Source organism: Podarcis pityusensis, assembly GCF_964106645.2.
Source record: "Podarcis pityusensis genome assembly, chromosome: 4".
Lineage (NCBI taxonomy): Eukaryota > Metazoa > Chordata > Lepidosauria > Squamata > Lacertidae > Podarcis > Podarcis pityusensis.
Genome location: NC_138027.1, coordinates 9,485,204 through 9,504,221, shown reverse-complemented (window position 1 = coordinate 9,504,221; position 19,018 = coordinate 9,485,204). Strand labels below are relative to the sequence as shown.

Sequence of the window (19,018 nt, the reverse complement as noted above, 5' to 3'; positions counted from 1 at the left end):
CTAACAAGCCCCACATCTAGCCCTTTCTCTCCACAGTAGGCTTGTATTTCTTTACGCCATAAGAAAGTGTTGGGAGGGAGATTTCAATCATTTATTTGTTCATTCGCTCAGCCCCGGCTGCAAATATTGCCGTTCCGATCTACAGAAAAGCAGAGACTGCCTGGAGGCTCCCCATTCCCTCCTCCTAGTCAAACACAGGTCAACAAAGATGGAAACCTACAGTGTACACAAGAGGGACAGGTTCTCTGTGTGCCCTCTTCCCTCCCACGCTGTAAAACACAGGACCGCACTGAGTCACTGCATTCTTCCACTTGTTCATGGGAAATGCTATCTTTTTTAAGAGCACACCCCGAACTCAGGGTGTTTCCAGATCAATAAGAACAGCACTGAACAAACTCACAGCGCCCTGTTTCCAAACAGAGCAAAGCACACATATACACACAGAAGCTAATAGCCAAAGCCTCTCGGTTGCTAAAAACATGTCGTAATTCGTAGTGATGGGAGAAAGATAAACTTCATCAGATAAGTCTCAGGAAAGACTGATGGAAAGCTGAAAAATTCTCCCCCAACTTCTAAAGTAGCGCTTTAGGTTAGTTTGGTTTTTGAGCAGAGTTTGGGAAACAATGGCTAACTTCCACCAACAGACTCGCTAGATTAAGGTTACCAGATTTTGTTCAATGAATCCGGGGACACTATACCAGGTGGACGGGGTATAAATGATAAATTATTATTATTATTATTATTTTCAACTTCAATGGATTTTGTATGGGGACTAATTTGGAAATCCGGGGACTGTCTGGTAACCTAAGGCTAGATGCAAAACAGAGGTTTGTTGCAATATTTTGAGGCACTCACAATTGCAGTTCCCACACATGCCGGAGCAAATTGGTGTGCCCAGAGAAAAAAACCGAGAAGTTTCAGCCCGGCAGAAACTCCCAAAAAATAAACTTGACACACAGAGGATAGATAAAGTGGAAAGAGCAACGTTTTTCAGCGCGGGTGTCGCTGAGGGTTAAACCACAGAGCCTAGGACTTGCCGATCAGAAGGTCGGCGGTTCGAATCCCCGCAACGGGGTGAGCTCCCGTTGCTCGGTCCCTGCTCCTGCCAACCTAGCAGTTCGAAAGCACGTCAAAGTGCAAGTAGATAAATAGGTACCACTGCGGCGGGAAGGTAAACAGCGTTTCCATGCGCTGCTCTGCTTCACCAGAAGCAGCTTAGTCATGCTGGCCACATGACTTGGAAGCTGTACGCCGGCTCCCTCGGCCAGTAAAGCGAGATGAGCGCCGCAACCCCAGAGTCGGTCACGACTGGACCTAATGGTCAGGGGTCCCTTTACCTTGTAACAGAAGAACTCGTGGACATCCAAGCAAGCTAAAGGTTGGAAGATTTCAAAGAAGGCTGATTGCTGAAGAATTGATGCTTTTGAATTATGGTGCTGGAGGAGACTCTTGAGAGTCCCATGGACTGCAAGATCAAACCGATCCATTCTGAAGGAAATCAGCCCTGAGTGCTCACTGGAAGGACAGATCCTGAAGCTGAGGCTCCAAGACTTTGGTCACCTCATGAGAAGAGATGACTCCCTGGAAAAGACCCTGATGTTGGGAAAGATGGAGGGCACAAGGAGAAGGGGACGACGGAGGACGAGATGGTTGGACAGTGTTCTCAAAGCTACCAGCATGAGTTTGACCAAACTGCGGGAGGCAGTGGAAGACAGGAGTGCCTGGCGTGCTCTGGTCCATGGAGTCACAAAGAGTCGGACACGACTAAACGACTAAACAACAACAACAACAACAAAAGCAAGTACTTCTTTCTGCAGTGTGTATTTAAACTACGGAACTTGCTTCCATGAGAGACAGCGGTGGCTTGATGGCGATGCTCTGCCTCCATGGTCAGTCATGCTTTTGGGTACCAGTTTCTAGAAGCCACAGGGGGACAGAATGCTCTTGTGCTCAGGTCATGCTTTCCAGACTTCCCAGAGGAATCATCAGTCCCTCTGAGGAGAGGATGCTGAACTAGATGGGCCATTGGCCTGATCCAGCAGCCTCTTCTTGCATGTCGAGACCCCGAAGCCACCCCCTCGTTGAGAATTAACACACACAAGGAAACGGGTATTAGGTTAATGGTTTGGGGCAAATTTGGCCACAACTTTATTGATTACAGAATGCGAGCGGTATTGGCTTAGGCACTGAATGGACCCGACTATATCTGACTCCTGCCCGATGCGCAGGAAGTCCGGTAAGGGTAAACCACCGGAAGGGGGAGCCCTGTCGGTGCAGACCAACTCGAGCTCCCCCTGGTGTTCCCGTCAGGGTCGTGTCATGGCCCTAGCCCCCCCCGACCCGGGCTTCGGACAAGATCAGCACTCCTGGATTCCTTTAACGGAATATCCTTAAGCTTGGAGGGACAGGTGATAGCCACACCTCCCCTCCCCCATCACAAGGTCAAACAATGCCTAACCGCAACCCTAACAAAGTTGTGATGATTGCTATGAGGTAGGCGAAAACCACATGGCCACGCCAATTTGCCAAGTGGAAAAATTCCTACCAGGCCAACCGAGGTCCATAGCAAGGCCAGTGCCTAAAACCTGCAAATTAGGGAGGGAGGCCGGGTGATTGAGGAAGCGAGCCAAAGAAGAAGCCCTCCGGCTCGCGCCTCTGATTAAATGGTCCCAGCCACGCCCCCCCCCCGGCCAGCGGATTGGCTGGCCGGGCTCTGATTTGGCCAGGATCCCCCGGGCAACAGGGGACTAAGTCCCCCGCCCCCGGAGGGGAGTGGGTGGCCATGCGGTCCACCGCAACTCCTTCCCACTGGGAAGTGGAGCAGATTCACCGTATTTTTCGCTCTATAAGACGCACCTAGTTTTTAGAGGAGGAAGAAAAGAAAAAAAATATTCTGAATCAAATGTTGTTGAGGAGACTTTGTGCGGCTATTGCTGAAGGCAGAACAGCAAGAGGGATTGCTGCGCAGCAATCCCTCTTGCTGTTCTGGCTTCAGCGATAGCTGTGCAGCCTGCATTCGCTCCATAAGACGCACACACATTTCCCCTTACATTTTAGGAGGGGAAAGTGCGTCTTATAGAGTGAAAAATATGGTATGTTCTGAATTAGACCTCATGCTCAAGATCTGAGCCCTGGAGCTAGGAGAGGAGACTGAGACACGATCGCCATCTTCAAATACCTCCAGGGTTGCCATATGGAAAATGGAGCAAGCTTGTTTTCTCCTGCTCTAGAGTCTATGACTTGAACCGACGGGTTCAAGTTATAAGGAAGGAGATCTTGACTCAACTTTCTGACAGCGAGAGGAAAAGACTCCCTCAGCAAGTGGTGGACTCTCCTTCCTTGGAGGTTTCCAAGCAGAGGTTGGATGGCCATCTGTCCTGGATGCTTGACCTGAGATTCCAGCATTGCAGGGGGTTGGACTAGATGACCCTCGGGGTCCCTTGCAACTCTAAGATTCTAGGATCAAGACAGAAAACTTTCACAATGTAAAGTGGGAAGGGCTGGCTGGAGCTGGTGGAAATCGTAGTCCAAAACACCTTGAGGACACCAGATTGGCAAGGGCTGGCACGGATTTTCCCTCACCCAGCAAGAACGAAACTTGAAAAGGAGCAAGTACAGTTGTACCTTGGTTCTCGAATGCCTTAGTACTCGCATGTTTTGGCTCCCAAATGCCGCAAACCCAGAAGTAAGTTTCCCCGTTTGCAAACATTTTTCAGAAGCCGAACATCCGACGCGGCTTCCGCTTGACTGGAGGAAGTTCCTACAGCCAATCGGAAGCTGCACCTTGGTTTTCGAACCGTTTCGGGAGACGAATGGACTCCCAGAACGGATTAAGTTTGAGAACCAAGTGTTACGTAAATTACAGGAGGGGGCACATCTTTAAAGTTGTTAAATGTTACAAATATTATGCATAAATGTATCCTTTCGACTTGATAGCTCAGGGAAGTTACCTAGCTTTAACAATCATCCTTTGCCAGTTTCCTCCATGTATACACACCACCTACCCCAGGAAGTGCCCAGAGGTGACAACTGCTGAGCTGATTGTTGGCAGAGGAAAGTCTAATCCCACCCCCCAGACTTGCCAAGGGGTCCAGACATGCAAAGGAAGTTCTATTGTACTTTGGGTGGTGCGACTTCAGAGGTGTTTGCCTATGCTAATCTGATACCTGGGTCTTGCCCTGCCTGTCTGCTTATGCTAATCTTGTACCAAGGACTTGTCTGGACATGTTTGCCAAGGTTAAACTGGTGTAACCCCTGTCTACCCCTCCCCTTTTGTGACACGTCAGTGATGTATCAATGATGCTGTACGAACTGTATTCTGGGATATGGTGGGAAACTTTTAAAAGTCCTTGTCACCCCATCCTCGGGGTTCAAAATTCCTCTTTGAACCTGTTGCACATTAAACTTTGGTCTACAGCTATTTGCTCTGGTTGGTGGCTGGACTCCTTCCTTTGTTCTGCAGGGATCCGCGGGTTCTGCCCGATGAGCTGGGTGACTGAGCAGCCTCACACCTAGATTTTTCCATAACACAAGGTACCACTGTACAAAATCAGCAACCCCATGGACTCCCCAGCCTATATCAGAGCCCTAAAATAGCATGAAAAAACACACGTTTTCAAGAAGGGAGAGGATTTCGTGCCCCATCCAAACTGGATCATTGCGTTTGGGCCAGTGATACAGGAAAGCTAGGCTGATTCTCAATATCCTCACCCTCATCTGACTTTTCCCTCTTTTAAACAATGGCTGTCTAGACCGCGGGCTTTAAAATTGGCACCTATTCCACAGGACAGAAGTGCCGTGTTCATATTTTCTGCATAACTGGTTGAAATTGCCCACTGAACCTCTCCATGCCACCCCCAGCCACTGAATCGCTGTGCTGGGAACAAGCTCGCCTGGGGATTTAAGCCTGTTACATTTCTGTGTTCAGCCATAAAAAAACATAGCAAACCATCATTTACTGGTCCGGTGAAAGTATCACTAGCCAGCTCAGGAGCGAAGCTAAGCCTGCCACACCCAAGAGGTGATGTTTTCAGAGAGTGGCAACGTGAGAAACTTGTTTGGCAAAGGTGTCGGGCATCCCAGAGGTGTTTGCTCCTCTGAATAGTTCAATAATGTATTGACATTGGACAATTCTTTTTTTTTTTTTTTAAACATGTTCACTTTAAAGGAACTTTCTGCCATAGAGGTCAGTCACTTTGGTTGCAGCAGAACAAACCACAACCTGGGAACACTGGGGTAACTCTTGTAAATACAAGGGTACACTTTCATGAACCTCATGATTATCTAGACTTCCTGATGAGCTATATTCAGTATTAGAAATTCAACTTCATTGGACTAGGTCATGGTCGTTCGGATGTCTGATTATTGTCTTCCAAAGCAACTACTCTATCATCTTCCAAAGCAACTACAGTGGAACCTCGGGTTAAGTACTTAATTCGTTCCAGAGGTCCGTTCTTAACCTGAAACTGTTCTTAACCTGAAGCACCACTTTAGCTAATGGGGCCGCCTGCTGCTGCTGCTGCGCGCAATTTCTGTTCTCATCCTGAAGCAAAGTTCTTAACCCGAGGTACTATTTCTGGGTTAGCGGAGTCTGTAACCTGAAGCGTATGTAACCTGAAGCGTCTGTAACCCGAGGTACCACTGTACTCAAAGAAACTTAAAAATAGAAAGTGTGATCCTGGTGGTCAACAAAAGAGATTTAAAGACTCTCTCAAAGCAAATCTAAAAAAATGTAGTATGAACACTGACAACTGGGAAACACTGGCCTGCGAGTGCTCCAGTTGGAGAACAGCCTTTACCAAAGGTGTCATGGGCTTTGAAGACACTCGAGCTCAGGACAAAAGGGAGAAATGTGCCAAGAGGAAGGCAAGCTTGGCAAATCCACACCGGGATCAACTCCCGCCCAGAAACCTGTGTCCCCACTGTGGAAGGACATGTGGGTCCAGAATTGGCCTCCACAGTCACTTATGGACTCATTGTTAAAACCGTGTATATGGAAGACAGTCTTACTCAGCTACAAGGGATCACCAAAGAAGAAGACAAGCTAAACAGCTCCTTAAGCCAGGGTTACAGTCGCCAAAACAGTATGCCTAGTTGCCATTTTGGGGCCAGATAAGCTCAAAAGTTGCCTTTTTCAATATGAATTTGGTTCCTGAAATTCGTTCTGACTATGCAGTTAAAAAACAAGGATAGAATGCTACAGGGTGTGTTTTTAGTGCGTGAAAACAGTCCTGATCCAAGGATCTCCAGGCATGCACCTCCAATGGTGGAGACATCAGGCGCCATACTAGTGCCCGGGCGTCTTCACTTGGTCGCAAGTTGCTGATAGGTAAAGGTAAAGGGACCCCTGACCACTAAGTCCAACCGACTCTGGCCGACTCTGGGGTTGCTTTCAAACTGCTAGGTTGGCAGGAGCAGGGACCGAGCAACAGGAGCTCACCCCATCGCGGGGATTCGAACCGCCGACCTTCTGATCAGCAAGTCCTAGGCTCTGTGGTTTAACCCTCAGCGACACCCGCGTCCCAAGTGGCCGATAGCCAGGTGCAAAACGTGCCTTGCAAATTTCAAATGCTGGCTATACCTGTTGGTGCATACTACTTTTCCATAATTTTTTTTTTTTTTAGATATATAGTGAAGAGTTGTTGTTGCTTAAATGAATGTGATTTTTAAAACATCAGTTAATTATATTAAGTGGCCATCTACAACACACACACAGGTTCATGTTTGTCCATACTGCGGGGTTATTTTAGAGTACACACACAGGATCTCTTCAAACTGACTCAAGAAGCCTTCTCTCTAGTTAAGGCTTCCTTCCTGCATAAAAGATTGAACTACTGGGGACGGGTGGGGGAGAATATCTGTCTTGAAGTCAAGCGTTTTAAAAAACAGCACTATGGGTCACATACTGTATTTTATTATTGTGGAAGGAGATGAATATTTATGACTCTGGCAACCGCAAAGCACAGACATTTATTTCCAACCTTGCAAGAGCACAGTAACTGCCAGCCCTCGCTTCTAGAAAGTTCTTGCCACTTGGATTAGGAGCTAAAGCAGGGGTAGGCAACCTAAGGCCCGGGGGCCAAGTGCGGCCCAATCGCCTTCTCACTCCAGCCCGCGGACGGTCCGGAAATCAGCGTGTTTTTCCATGAGTAGAATGTGTCCTTTTATTTAAAATGCATCTCTGGGTGATTTGTGGGGCCTGCCTGGTGTTTTGACATGAGTAGAATGTGTACTTTTATTTAAATTATTTCTCTGGGTAATTTGTGGGGCATAGGAATTTGTTCTTTTCCCCAAGAAAATATAGTCCGGCCCCCCACAAGGTCTGAGGGACGGTGGACCGGCCCACAGCTGAAAAAGGTTGCTGAACCCTGATCTAAAGCTACTCTGCTTTGTGCAAGGGGTCCCAGGAGGTCACTGGTTTGGCACGCATGGGTGCCAGTGTTTCCACCAACCGCACATAGTGCCCATGAAATGTCTCAGGAAGTTATCACCTCAAGAATCACAGGATTGTGGAGTTGGAAGGGATCCCTACAGCCATCTAGTCTGTTGTTGTTGTTTAGTCTTGTCCGACTCTTCGTGACCCCCTGGACCAGAGCACGCCAGGCACTCCTGTCTTCCACTGCCTCCCGCAGTTTGGTCAAACTCATGCTGGTAGCTTCGAGAACACTGTCCAACCATCTCGTCCTCTGTCGTCCCCTTCTCCTTGTGCCCTCCATCTTTCCCAACATCAGGGTCTTTTCCAGGGAGTCTTCTCTTCTCATGAGGTGGCCAAAGTTTTGGAGCCCAGCTTCATGATCTGTCCTTCCAGTGAGCACTCAGGGCTGATTTCCTTCAGAATGGATAGGTTGGATCTTCTTGCAGTCCATGGGACTCTCAAGAGTCTCCTCCAGCACCGTAATTCATAAGCATCCATTCTTCGGCGACCAGCCTTCTTTATGGTCCAGCTCTCACTTCCATACATCACTACTAGGAAAACCATAGCTTTAACTATACAGACCTTTGTTGACAAGGTGATGTCTCTGCTTTTTAAGATGCTGTCTCGGTTTGTCATTGCTTTTCTCCCAAGATCCAGGCATCTTTTAATTTCGTGACTGCTGTCACCATCTGCAGTGATCATGGAGCCCAAGAAAGTAAAATCTCTCATGCATCTAGTCTAGCCCCCTGCGATGAAGGCATCCCAACTAGACCATGAATGACAGGTGGCAATGTGACCTCTGCGTTTAAAAACCTCCAAGGATGGGACAGTTTGCGATCAGAGATTCTTAGAAGTAAATATATGAACTATCTGAAAAGTAATTGTGATGAACAGATTACGCTAGTAGGTCTGCAAGAAGTTTTGTAAGGTGCATTATTTGAAATACTGCAAGAAAGACTATGAAGAGAATTATTAGTTAAGGATAATTAAATGTAATATAGAAATTAAGAAATGCAGAATAAGTGATAAAGAACGGAAAATCATCAGAGGTATTGACGGAAGTCTAAAATATTGTATAAGATGGGAAGATATGTTGTATGACTGTTGGAACTGATATGTTAAAAAATCAATAAAAATATATATTTTTTTAAAAAAGGAAGGGACTGTTTGCATTTGCTGCTTGCATTGCCTTGGCTTCTCCTACATTCAACACAATCCCGTTCCATCGGATGCCAGAATCAGACACCCACCGTCTCTTCCAGTCTGAACAGAGGTAAAATAAGAATAATAACAAAAACAATTCAGAAAGCTTGAACGTTAGAGGCAGAATAGTTTTTCTAATAACCACTTCCGGCATAGCAGAGCTGCTAAGCGCATAGTAATCCATGAAATTGCCAGCTTTTCTACCTTGGCACAGGCAGGAAACGACTTTAGCAGTGAGGTTGCCCACTTTTGGGGGCCAAGAAGCACATCCGCAAAGGGGCGAAACTGTCGTGGACACCCCACACAGAGAGCCCGCGATGCATTGGCTACAAACAAATGCTTCTTTTGCACGCAAATTCAGCAAAGGAGGAGAGGACTCAGAGGCCACCGCCCTAAAAAGTGCTCCCCGCCACCATGTCACCAAGATAACTATACGGCATGCCAATGTTTTGTGAATTAAAATCAGAAGCTGAAAGACTTCTGGGAGAAGATTTATAATGAACTGAAAAAAAATGTTGAAATGTACATTTATTAAGAAACCAGAGGCCTTTCTTCTTGGAATAATAGGTTTGGAATTGCCCAAGAAAGATGTTAAATTATTTTTGTATGCCACAACGGCAGCCCGAATATTACTTGCCAAAAATTGGAAAACGCAAGAACTACCAACAGTGGAAGATTGGCAGATGAAGATGATGGACTTTTCGGAGCTAGCTGACCTGACTGGAAGAATCCGCGACCAGAAAGAAGAGGAGTTTCAAGAGGACTGGAGGAAATTCAAGGACTATTTGAATAAATACTGTAATAGAAAAAAATAGAAATAACTTGAAAGAAACCAGTAGGCCTAGGATTAAACTAAGTTATAATTAAATAAATGGGATTTAGAATGTTAAGAAAAGTGAATAAGGTGGACTATAATTGGAAATTGTTTTAGTTTAATAATGATATTGGAAAGCTGTTACTTTTAATTACAAGGAAACTCAGAAGGGAGGGATTTGAGGAAGTCAACCAAGATGTTTCAAAGGTTGGATTTGTGAAGAATTAAGTTTGTTGTTATTGTTTCTTGTTCCCTCCCCCCCCCCCCATTTTCTTTTTCTTTTTCTGTTTTCGTGTATCATTTTGCTTTGTGGTTTGTGTTATCATTGTGGAAAATCTAATAAAAAGTTATTTTTAAAAAAATAAATCAGGAGGTGCACTCAAGGGAAGATGGGAGGAAGCGTGCGCAGAACAGCAACTCATACAGAGATCCAGCTCCGAGAGGCGGAATTCCACAGTCACTCCCAACACAGAGTGAGACATCAGCACAATTGCCTGAACTCATAAGCGACTAAGTGGAAGCAGGATTGCAAGAGATCTCCCAGGAGCCTATAATTAAATTCCCGTCTCACGACACCCTAGCGGCTCTGTCTAAGTGACATATGTGCAGCAGGGTACAGGAATAAGTCTCATCTCTATTCTCAGACCCCCATAACTATGCACACAAGACACACACACATACCAGAGATGGGAACCTCAGGTTTGGGTGATTACGATGCTGTCTACTGGCCCCAAGCCAAGAGTCGCATCAATTGCTTTGCCCAGTTTCGCCTTCTGACTTGTGCCCTCCCCACTCGAAAATTCCGTACTAGCAGTGTTAGAAATTAGCCAGGCGCCAGGCGCGTTTTGCTACTGGCACGGGTTCAGTGCCGGATTTACGTATAAGCTAAACAAGCTATAGCTTAGGGCCCCACTCTCTTGGGGGCCCCCAAAAAAATTAAAGGAAAAAACCCACTGGATGTACATTTCCATAATGTAAGATAAAAAACAAATAAAATAAAACCTACATCCAGCAACAGTGTTTTGTGTTGCGTAGGCTCCTAGGATGTAAGTCATGGGCCCCGCCTGCTAGCCTGCTCCCTAAAATATCACTGGTTTGCTCTTTTCTATATATAGGGTGCCTCCATTCTGCATGGACTGGTTGCACAGCAACATGTGCAAATGGCTTGAGATACCTATTAAATTGAGATACCGTAAATTACCATACAGTGGTGCCTCGGGTTACATACGCTTCAGGTTACACACTCCACTAAGCCAGAAATACTGCTTCAGGATAAGAACAGAAATCGTGCTCCGGCGGCGCGGCAGCAGCAGGAGGCCCCATTAGCTAAAGTGGTTCTTCAGGTTAAGAACAGTTTCAGGTTAAGTACGGACCTCCAGAATGAATTAAGTACTTAACCCGAGGTACCACTGTATAGCATATATTCAATGCAAAAAAACAGTGACAATTTGTTGTTGACAAAGGACAGCTGGACATATTAAGGGCCCCATTACCTTCAGTAGCTTAGGGCCTCATCAAAGCTAAATCTGGCCCTGCACGGGTTCAATTGCGATGATGTGGAGATTTCTGAGCACCAGGTTGGTTATAAACCCCAGTTTATAAACCTCTACCTTAATCCATATACAGTCATACCTCGGGTTGAAGTAGCTTCGGGTTGAGCATTTTCGGGTTGCGCTCCGTGGCGAACCGGAAGTAACAGAGCGTGTTACTTCCGGGTTTCGCCGCTCACGCATGCACCGACGCTCAAAATGACGTCACGCGCATGTGCAGAAGCGGCGAATCGTGACCCGCGCATGCGCAGACACGGGTTGCGTTCGCTTCAGGATGAGAACAGGGCTCCGGAACGGATCCTGTTCACATCCAGAGGTACCACTGTAGTTAACAACATTTCCATTTCCACTGTGTGTATCTTTCCTTCTTGCACACTGGGACAAGGGAGCTGTTGTAAGAGCAAGCTGCAGTCAAGCAATGCAGTTGGGACCATGGAATCGTAGGATTGTAGAATCTAGTAAAGGCATCCCCAAACTCAGCCCTCCAGCTGTTTGGGGACTACAATTCCCATCATGCCTGACCCCTGGTCCTGTTAGCTAGGGATGATGGGAGTTGTAGTCCTAAAACAGCTGGAGTGTTGAGTTTGATCTAGTCCAAGCCCTGACAAATAGACATTCCGTTAGGGCGGTTGCAACCTAGATTTCAGGTGCTTTTTGGTACCTAGCTTATATATCTGAGTTTCTAACACTGTCTACAAGGGGGTGCAGCCTTGGGAGCAGGGGATTGGTTCCCCACTCTGCTCTAGGGGTTATACAATGAGGTCTCCGCTCCTCACTTCCTGTCTGATCCCTTTAACCAGGGGTCTGCAACCTTTGAGACAAAAAGAGCCACTTGGACCCGTTTCTGAAGGAAAAAAAAATGGGAGCCGCAAAAATTGTCATTATAAAAATAACTTTTTTGTCACTTTTTTATTATTTCTTTGTTTGGCCCCTCAGAATTACTCCTCCTCATAGAAATAAACGTTAAATTAACAAGTTACCTTTTTGTGTGTGTGTGTGTTCTTCACTCCCCTTCAAAACAGTGACCAGCGTACATGCCCCCTTTCAATGCAGTGACCAGCGTACATGCCCCTTACAATGTAGCAGGTGGGCGGGAAGGTGACGTCGGGACGGTGCGTGACTAACGCACGCACCGCCCCCATGCGACGTCACAGCCAGTACAGCGCCCGCCACAGTGGGGAGTGTCGGGGTGCACAATGCACCTCCTCCCCTCGCTAGTATCCGCCCCGGAGCCGCGGCAAAGGTGTAAAAGAGCCATATGCGGCTCCGGAGCCGCGGGTTGCAGACCCCTGCCTTTAACCAAAGATGCCACTGGAGACTGGAGTCTCTCTGTTATCGAAACAATTTGGGCTGAATAATATTTTGCCCACCGCAGACTTTCTCCCTTTTTGGTTTCCACACTGGGTCCTTTCCTTCCGGAAAAAAAAAAACCAGACGAGGAAACCTTTTATGAACTGAAAGTTGTTACCCTCTGACTGCTGACCATGAAGGCTCCTTGCAATTACTCTGCGGTGATCAGGGTGGATAAAAATCAATGGTTAAAAAAATAATGATCAGATTTTTATTTATTTAAATCGGATTTTTTAAAAATTAAATCGGATTTTAAAAATTAAATGCTTTTGGAGGGAAAATCTTTCTAAAGATAGTTTTCTATTTAAGTTACATTATAGTCCAAAGGCTATTCATCAGGAAATAAGGATTTGTTTTAAGTTTTTCATGTGTGCTAAAACTCAGTCTAAGTTTTGTGGGTTTTTTAAATTGTTTAACCACATCAGTTAACAAACATGGATACATATGCTATAATGTTATTGTTTCAGTTAAATAAATTGTTTAAATTGCTATTAAGGAAATGATTGTTTTTCTCCTTCCAGCAGAAAAGTTGTCCAAATATAAACAGTTAACTTCTTAAACCTCACAACAATTTCATAATTAACTGTCCCTATGTATTTCTAACAGTATAACCAAATCAGTAATTTTTGATACAACTGTAAAAGCTACTCTGAAAATTTATGATTCCAAAAATGAAACCTTCATCTGGCTGTAAATATTCAGATTATACCAGCAAGAATGAGTCTTTCTGTAAAAAGAAATCATTTAAATCAAGTCTTACTGATTTAAATCGATTTTATTTAAATCAAATCCACCCTGGCGGCGAGGAATGCACTCTGCCAATGCTCAGAGGCACTTTCATCTTTTCTAACTTCATGTCCTCCAGCAATAAAATTGCATGTCAGGGCTGACCCACAGACACACCCATCAGCCAACATATTGAATATACCTCAACTGGGGTGGGGCATCAGATCAGAAGCGAAGTGAAACCCATTTAATTTGCAATGGATTTTGCGCATGTTTCCTCCGTGGATGCATCATCAAGCAATGACTTGCATGTGCCAACAGGGCCAGAGACCCCGTCTTAAAAGCATCCCGTCTGCATTTAATGGGAAGATTGGAGAATGCCAAGCTAGCAGAATAGAAAGCGTGGCTCAGGGATGCATACACACCTTATATTTAAAGCACATGACACTCCCCGCCCCCGGCCCAAGAATCTTGGGAGCTGTAGTTGGCACCCACACAGCGCTACAGTTCCCAGCACCCTCAAGGAACGACTGTTCCCAGCATTTTCTGGGGGGAAGCCATGAAAGGCAAATGTGTTTCAAAACTGCTTTAAATGTATACAGAGTGCACACAACCCAGGAATGCAGATTGCCTGCTTGCCTCGGAAAGAAAAAAAAATTCTGGATCGTCTCAAGTCATGTGAAAGGACAGGAAGTGGTTTGGTGGTTTTTCAGAGGAAAACCCCCGAGGAAAGCTTTGAGATGGGCAAAAAGAGAACGAAAGCAGAGAGTTGATAATGCTTGGAACAGAGAAACTGCAAAACCCCTGTTAAGTAGGATAAGGTAAAGGTAAAGGAACCCCTGACCATTAGGTCCAGTTGTGGCTGACTCTGGGGTTGCGGCGCTCATCTCGCTTTACTGGCCGAGGGAGCCGGCGTACAGCTTCCGGGTCATGTGGCCAGCATGACTAAGCCGCTTCTGGCGAACCAGAGCAGTGCACGGAAACGCCGTTTACCTTCCCGCTGGAGCGGTACCTATTTATCTACTTGCACTTGATGTGCTTTCAAACTGCTAGGTTGGCAGGAGCAGGGACCGAGCAACGGGAGCTCACCCCGTGGTGGGGATTCGAACCGCCGACCTTCTGATCGGCAAGCCCTAGGCTCTGTGGTTTAACCCACAGTGCCACCCGCGTAGGATGCCATATATGGGGATGCTTAATTTCTTGAGAGTCACACCCTTTGCTCAGGAGGAGATTCTTCCACAAGCCAGACATCATCTAGTCTAAAATCACCAGTTAGGGGTGGAGGGGGAGAGAATAACTCTATATATGCCTTTTATTATTTAGGAGAGAACCCTGCTTTTGTTTTTTTAACTCCCAGGGCTCTCTTTTGAGACACAATCCCTCTATCACAAGGACTAGAAACTCGACTTCCAGGACCTGCACAGAGTACAGTAGGAAACCCTGGGATAGATATAAGAGACCGTATTTTTCGCTCTGTAAGACGCACCAGACCATAAGACGCATCTAGTTTTTGGAGGAGGAAAACAAGGCAAAAAAATATTCTGAATCTCAGAAGCCAGAACAACAAGAGGGATCGCTGCACAGCGAAAGCAGCGATCCCTTTTGCTGTTCTGGCTTCTGGGATAGCTGCGCAGCCTGCATTCGCTCCATAAGACGGACACACATTTCCCCTTACTTTTTAGGAGGGAAAAAGTGAGTCTTATAGAGCAAAAAATACGGTATATGTTCAAAAATACAGTAAAGGTTCTCTATCTATGCTGGCATTTGATTGACGTTGGAGAGAAATCGAATTGAGAAACAAGATGAAGGGTGCTATTTGATAGACGAATGTAGTAGATAAAATGCAAAGAAATATATAACAATAAGAGTACATTCATCTGTAAAAAAAAGGATTCTACAACGTGATTGACAGGAAGTCTGCAGTGTTGGTATATATATGATCTGGGAATAGTTTTGTGTTTTTCTTTATAGATATATAAATTTTGTATATAAACTTTGTATACATGTTGGAAGTTATGCTATAAATAAGATATGCGATGTAATAAGAGAATGTATACAGATGCAAAATAAGATGGTTAATAAACTGTTTTTTTTTAAAAAAGGAAACACTGGTCTGTGGATTAAACGCATGGGAGGTATTTATTAAATAGGGAGGGCTGTGACTTAATGCTGCAGCCATTGATTCAATCTTTTCTGTTGCCTTGCAGTTATTTTACTATCAAAACACACTCTTTAGAGACACATATGCCCTGTAGCTTCTAACAAAAGTAGGCTCATAATCGCCTAAGACAACAATTCGGTTCACATATCCATATGCTGCTTCCTGCCCCCCCCAACAAAAAAAACACCCCAATTTTATTTTGCATGCAGATGCAAGGGGGTTGCACTAGATGACCACTGGTGTCCCTTCCAACTCTACAATTCTAAGACAAGCAAACAAGCTAGACCTTTTCTGACTTTCTTTTTCCTTTCTCCTCCTGTGAGGAGGCTGCACCCTAATGTTGTGTTTTAATCTTGTTTTTAAATTGTATTTTAATCAACTTGTTTTGATTATTGGTTGTTAGCCGCCCTGAGCCCGGTCTTGGCTGGGGAGAGCGGGGTATAAATAAAATTTATTTGTATTTTTATTATTTTACTATTACTATTATTATTATTATTATTATTATTATTATTATTAGCAGAAACAGCTTCCAGGATAGGGGTTTATCATTTAGGATACGTCTTCATCCGGAAAAGCACCATGTTAGCTACTCTGTATAAAAGGTGATTTTAAAAAATGCTTTTGAACGAAAGGAACGTGATGTTGATTGGGGGACAGAGGACAGTGGCAGGTGGGCTCAATCTGAACACCTGGAGACAATTGTTACATAACGCGCCTTCTCCAGACGATACAGGACTTTCTCTGCCCAGGAGGAAGCAAAATCGACCCCCTGGAAACTCACTGCAATTCAGGGAAGCAAAGAGCGTGTCGAAGACCTCAGAGTTTTGAGGGACCGGGAGGGAAAACGAAGGAGGTTCCCAAAATCGCAGGTGTGTGTGTGGTTTTTGCGCGTGCACAAACCAACAGCAGCGCAAAGAGATCTCAGGATCCCAGTTGCAAGCCTTCTGCTCTTCCTCCTGCAAGGAGAGCTTGCTCGAGAGTAAAGCCCCACTGGACCCAGCAGAACTTCCTTCCAGGTAGATGGATTCCTCTTACCGATCGCTTTCCTCTCAATCAATCATCAATCAATCAATCACAAAGCAAGCATGCACCGATATCCTAGTCACAAGACTTTCAAGAAAAAAGGGAAGGATGTTTTGGTTTTTGTGGGCAAAGAAGTCTCTCCATCCTCTCCCCTCATCAGCCCAACATCTGCATCCTCCCCGCTTTCCAAAGAACAGAAAACGAACGGCGAATGCGTCTCCGCAAACCCCGCGCTTTTCCCATTCGTTTTGTCTGCGTGTGCGCGCATGCACACATGCAAGATGCGTGCAGATGCAGGAGATTTTCTGCGGGTCCAGAGGGGGAAGAGAGAGCAGCTTTCTCTCCCTCCCTTGAGTCCCATGGCATTGACACGGGGGAGTGGGGAGCTTCTGCAAAGCTCACACACACCGCAAGCACAAGAGGGAAACCGGATTCACTCCGGATCCACCCTGCCCTGCCCGCTTTGCCTTACCTTCCTCCCAGGAAAGGCAGCTCCTGCAGAATCTGGTCTCTTTTCTCCTGAGCTCCCCTCTCTCCAGGACTTTGCTTGCCCGGGGCGGGGCTTCGGGAGGCAATGGGCGGGGCATGGGGAGGGGGAGGGGCTGCAGTCGGCGCATGCGCCTGGCGCGCGGCAGCGGCGGTGCGTGGGAGTGTTTCCATTCACAGAATTCGTTCATTCACTCCTTTGCTCGGGGGAAAGTAACTCCGTGGGGTTTTGAACTTAGGCACGTGCAAGATCGGGTCGCCCAGGGACACTTAAGGGTACGCTCCTTCCACGAGCTGCTTTTACTCGCGAGTAAGCCCTGCTTAGATCCCGAGCATGTCATGTAGCAATATTTCCACCTTCCACAGAATGGATTGCATTGAATTCTTCCGCGGAGTTTATGAATTGCGTGAAGAACTTTCGTTTGCCTTTCCCGATTGAATGCCCTGGCTCCCAACAGTGGAATCGTAGAATTGTAGAGTTGAAAGGGACCTCGAGGGTCATTTAGTCCAACCCCCTGCAGTGCAGGAATACAGGAATAATAGTTAAAGCCATGGAGTTTTCTTGGCAGGGATACTGGAGTGGCTTGCCGGCTCCTGCTCCAGGTGGATCAGGTTTGGTCAAAACTCTCCACTACGACCTGTCCATCTTGGGTGGCCCTGCACGGCATAGCTCATAGCTTCTCTGAGTTATTCAAGCCCCTTCGCCACAACAAGGCAGTGATCCATGAAGCTACCAGCATGAGTTTGACCAAACTGCGGGAGGAAGTGGAAGACAGGAGTGCCTGGCGTGCTCTGGGGGTCCAGGGGGTCACGAAGAGTCGGACACAACTAAACGACTAAACAACAACAACAAGTTAAAACCAGGCATAGGCAAACTTAGCCATCCAAATGTTTTTGGTACTACAACTCCCATCATCCCTGATCACTGGTCCTGTTAGCTAGGGATGATGGGAGTTGTGGTCCCAAAACATCTGGAGGGCCGAGTTTGCCCTATGCCTTGTTAAAGCTATAGTTTTCCCAGTAGTGATGTATGGAAGTGAGAGCTGGACCATAAAGAAGGCTGATCGCCGAAGAATGGATGCTTTTGAATTATGGTGCTGGAGGAGACTCTTGAGAGTCCCATGGACTGCAAGAAGATCAAACTTCTCCATTCTGAAGGAAATCAGCCCTGAGTGCTCACTGGAAGGACATATCCTGAAGCTGAGGCTCCAATCCTTTGGCCACCTCATGAGAAGAGAAGACTCCCTGGAAAAGATCCTGATGTTGGGAAAGATGGAGGGCACAAGGAGAAGGGGACGACGAGGATGAGATGGTTGGACAGTGTTCTCGAAGCTACCAGCGTGAGTCTGACCAAACTGCGGGAGGCAGTGAAAGACAGGAGTGCCTGGCGTGCTCTGGTCCAGGGGGTCACGAAGAGTCGGACACGACTAAACGACAATGTTCAGCAAGAGTCAGAGTCAGGCCTCCATCCCTTCACTGTGCATTGCCGCAGAGGTTTCTCCACCCATACCAGTTACTTTAAAAAGAAAAGAAAAAAAAGCAAAACCAGCAACACTGTACCATGGAATTTGTTGCATTCATCTATTAGAAATATGCCCTGTGTAAACACACAAACCCCTTTTGCAATGACGACATCCTTTATTATTGTACAGCTCGATGTTATCTTTGTACGGCTTGACCAGAGAATGCTGTTATGTTGCTGCTACATGCAATAAAAGAAGTTTAAAAATAGATGGAAGAAGATGACGCAACAGTTTCGGCTGAGATACATCCTGCAACTCTTACGGTCCGGTCAGTGATTGTGGAACAGGATAAGACCACAGAAGTCAGATCATGAGCACTGCGTGTTCGATGCATTTTCTACCTTTCTTGTTTTAATTTTTATTAACATATAAAACACATACATATACATTTACATAATACACATACGTAACACACTACCTTATTTTCATAACATAAAACTTACCTACATCACTCTATATAATACCTACCTATACTGTACATATCAACATACCTACACACCTACCCCACACAGACATTTTTTGTGCATTTTCATTTACGTGCCTGGGCCTGAGGTTGCAGTCATAGCGTGCTGGGGTTGCAAAGGGATCCTGGAGGTCCTCTAGCCTGACCCCCATCCTCAATGCCAAATCTTCAATGCAGGATGCAATTACGGCATCCCTGGTGCCAATACAAATTGCCCCCTCCCTGGTCAGCTGACAAGTAATTTGGTGAATGGGGATCAGCTGATCTCTTTAGCTGATCCACACAGATCAGACATGGTGTGTGTT

The 19,018-nt window shown here is 46.0% G+C and overlaps 1 protein-coding gene across 1 annotated transcript in view; it reads right to left on the bottom strand.

Moving 5' to 3' along the window:
* CAPN5 (calpain 5) overlaps positions 1-16,817 on the bottom strand; it is a 97,003-nt gene extending 80,186 nt beyond the window's left edge. Inside the window, exon 1 of the mRNA XM_081002125.1 lies at positions 16,714-16,817. The gene's annotated coding sequence lies outside the window, so the exon portion shown is untranslated. The remainder of the gene's footprint in view (positions 1-16,713) is intronic.
* Between the last annotated feature and the right edge of the window lie 2,201 nt (positions 16,818-19,018).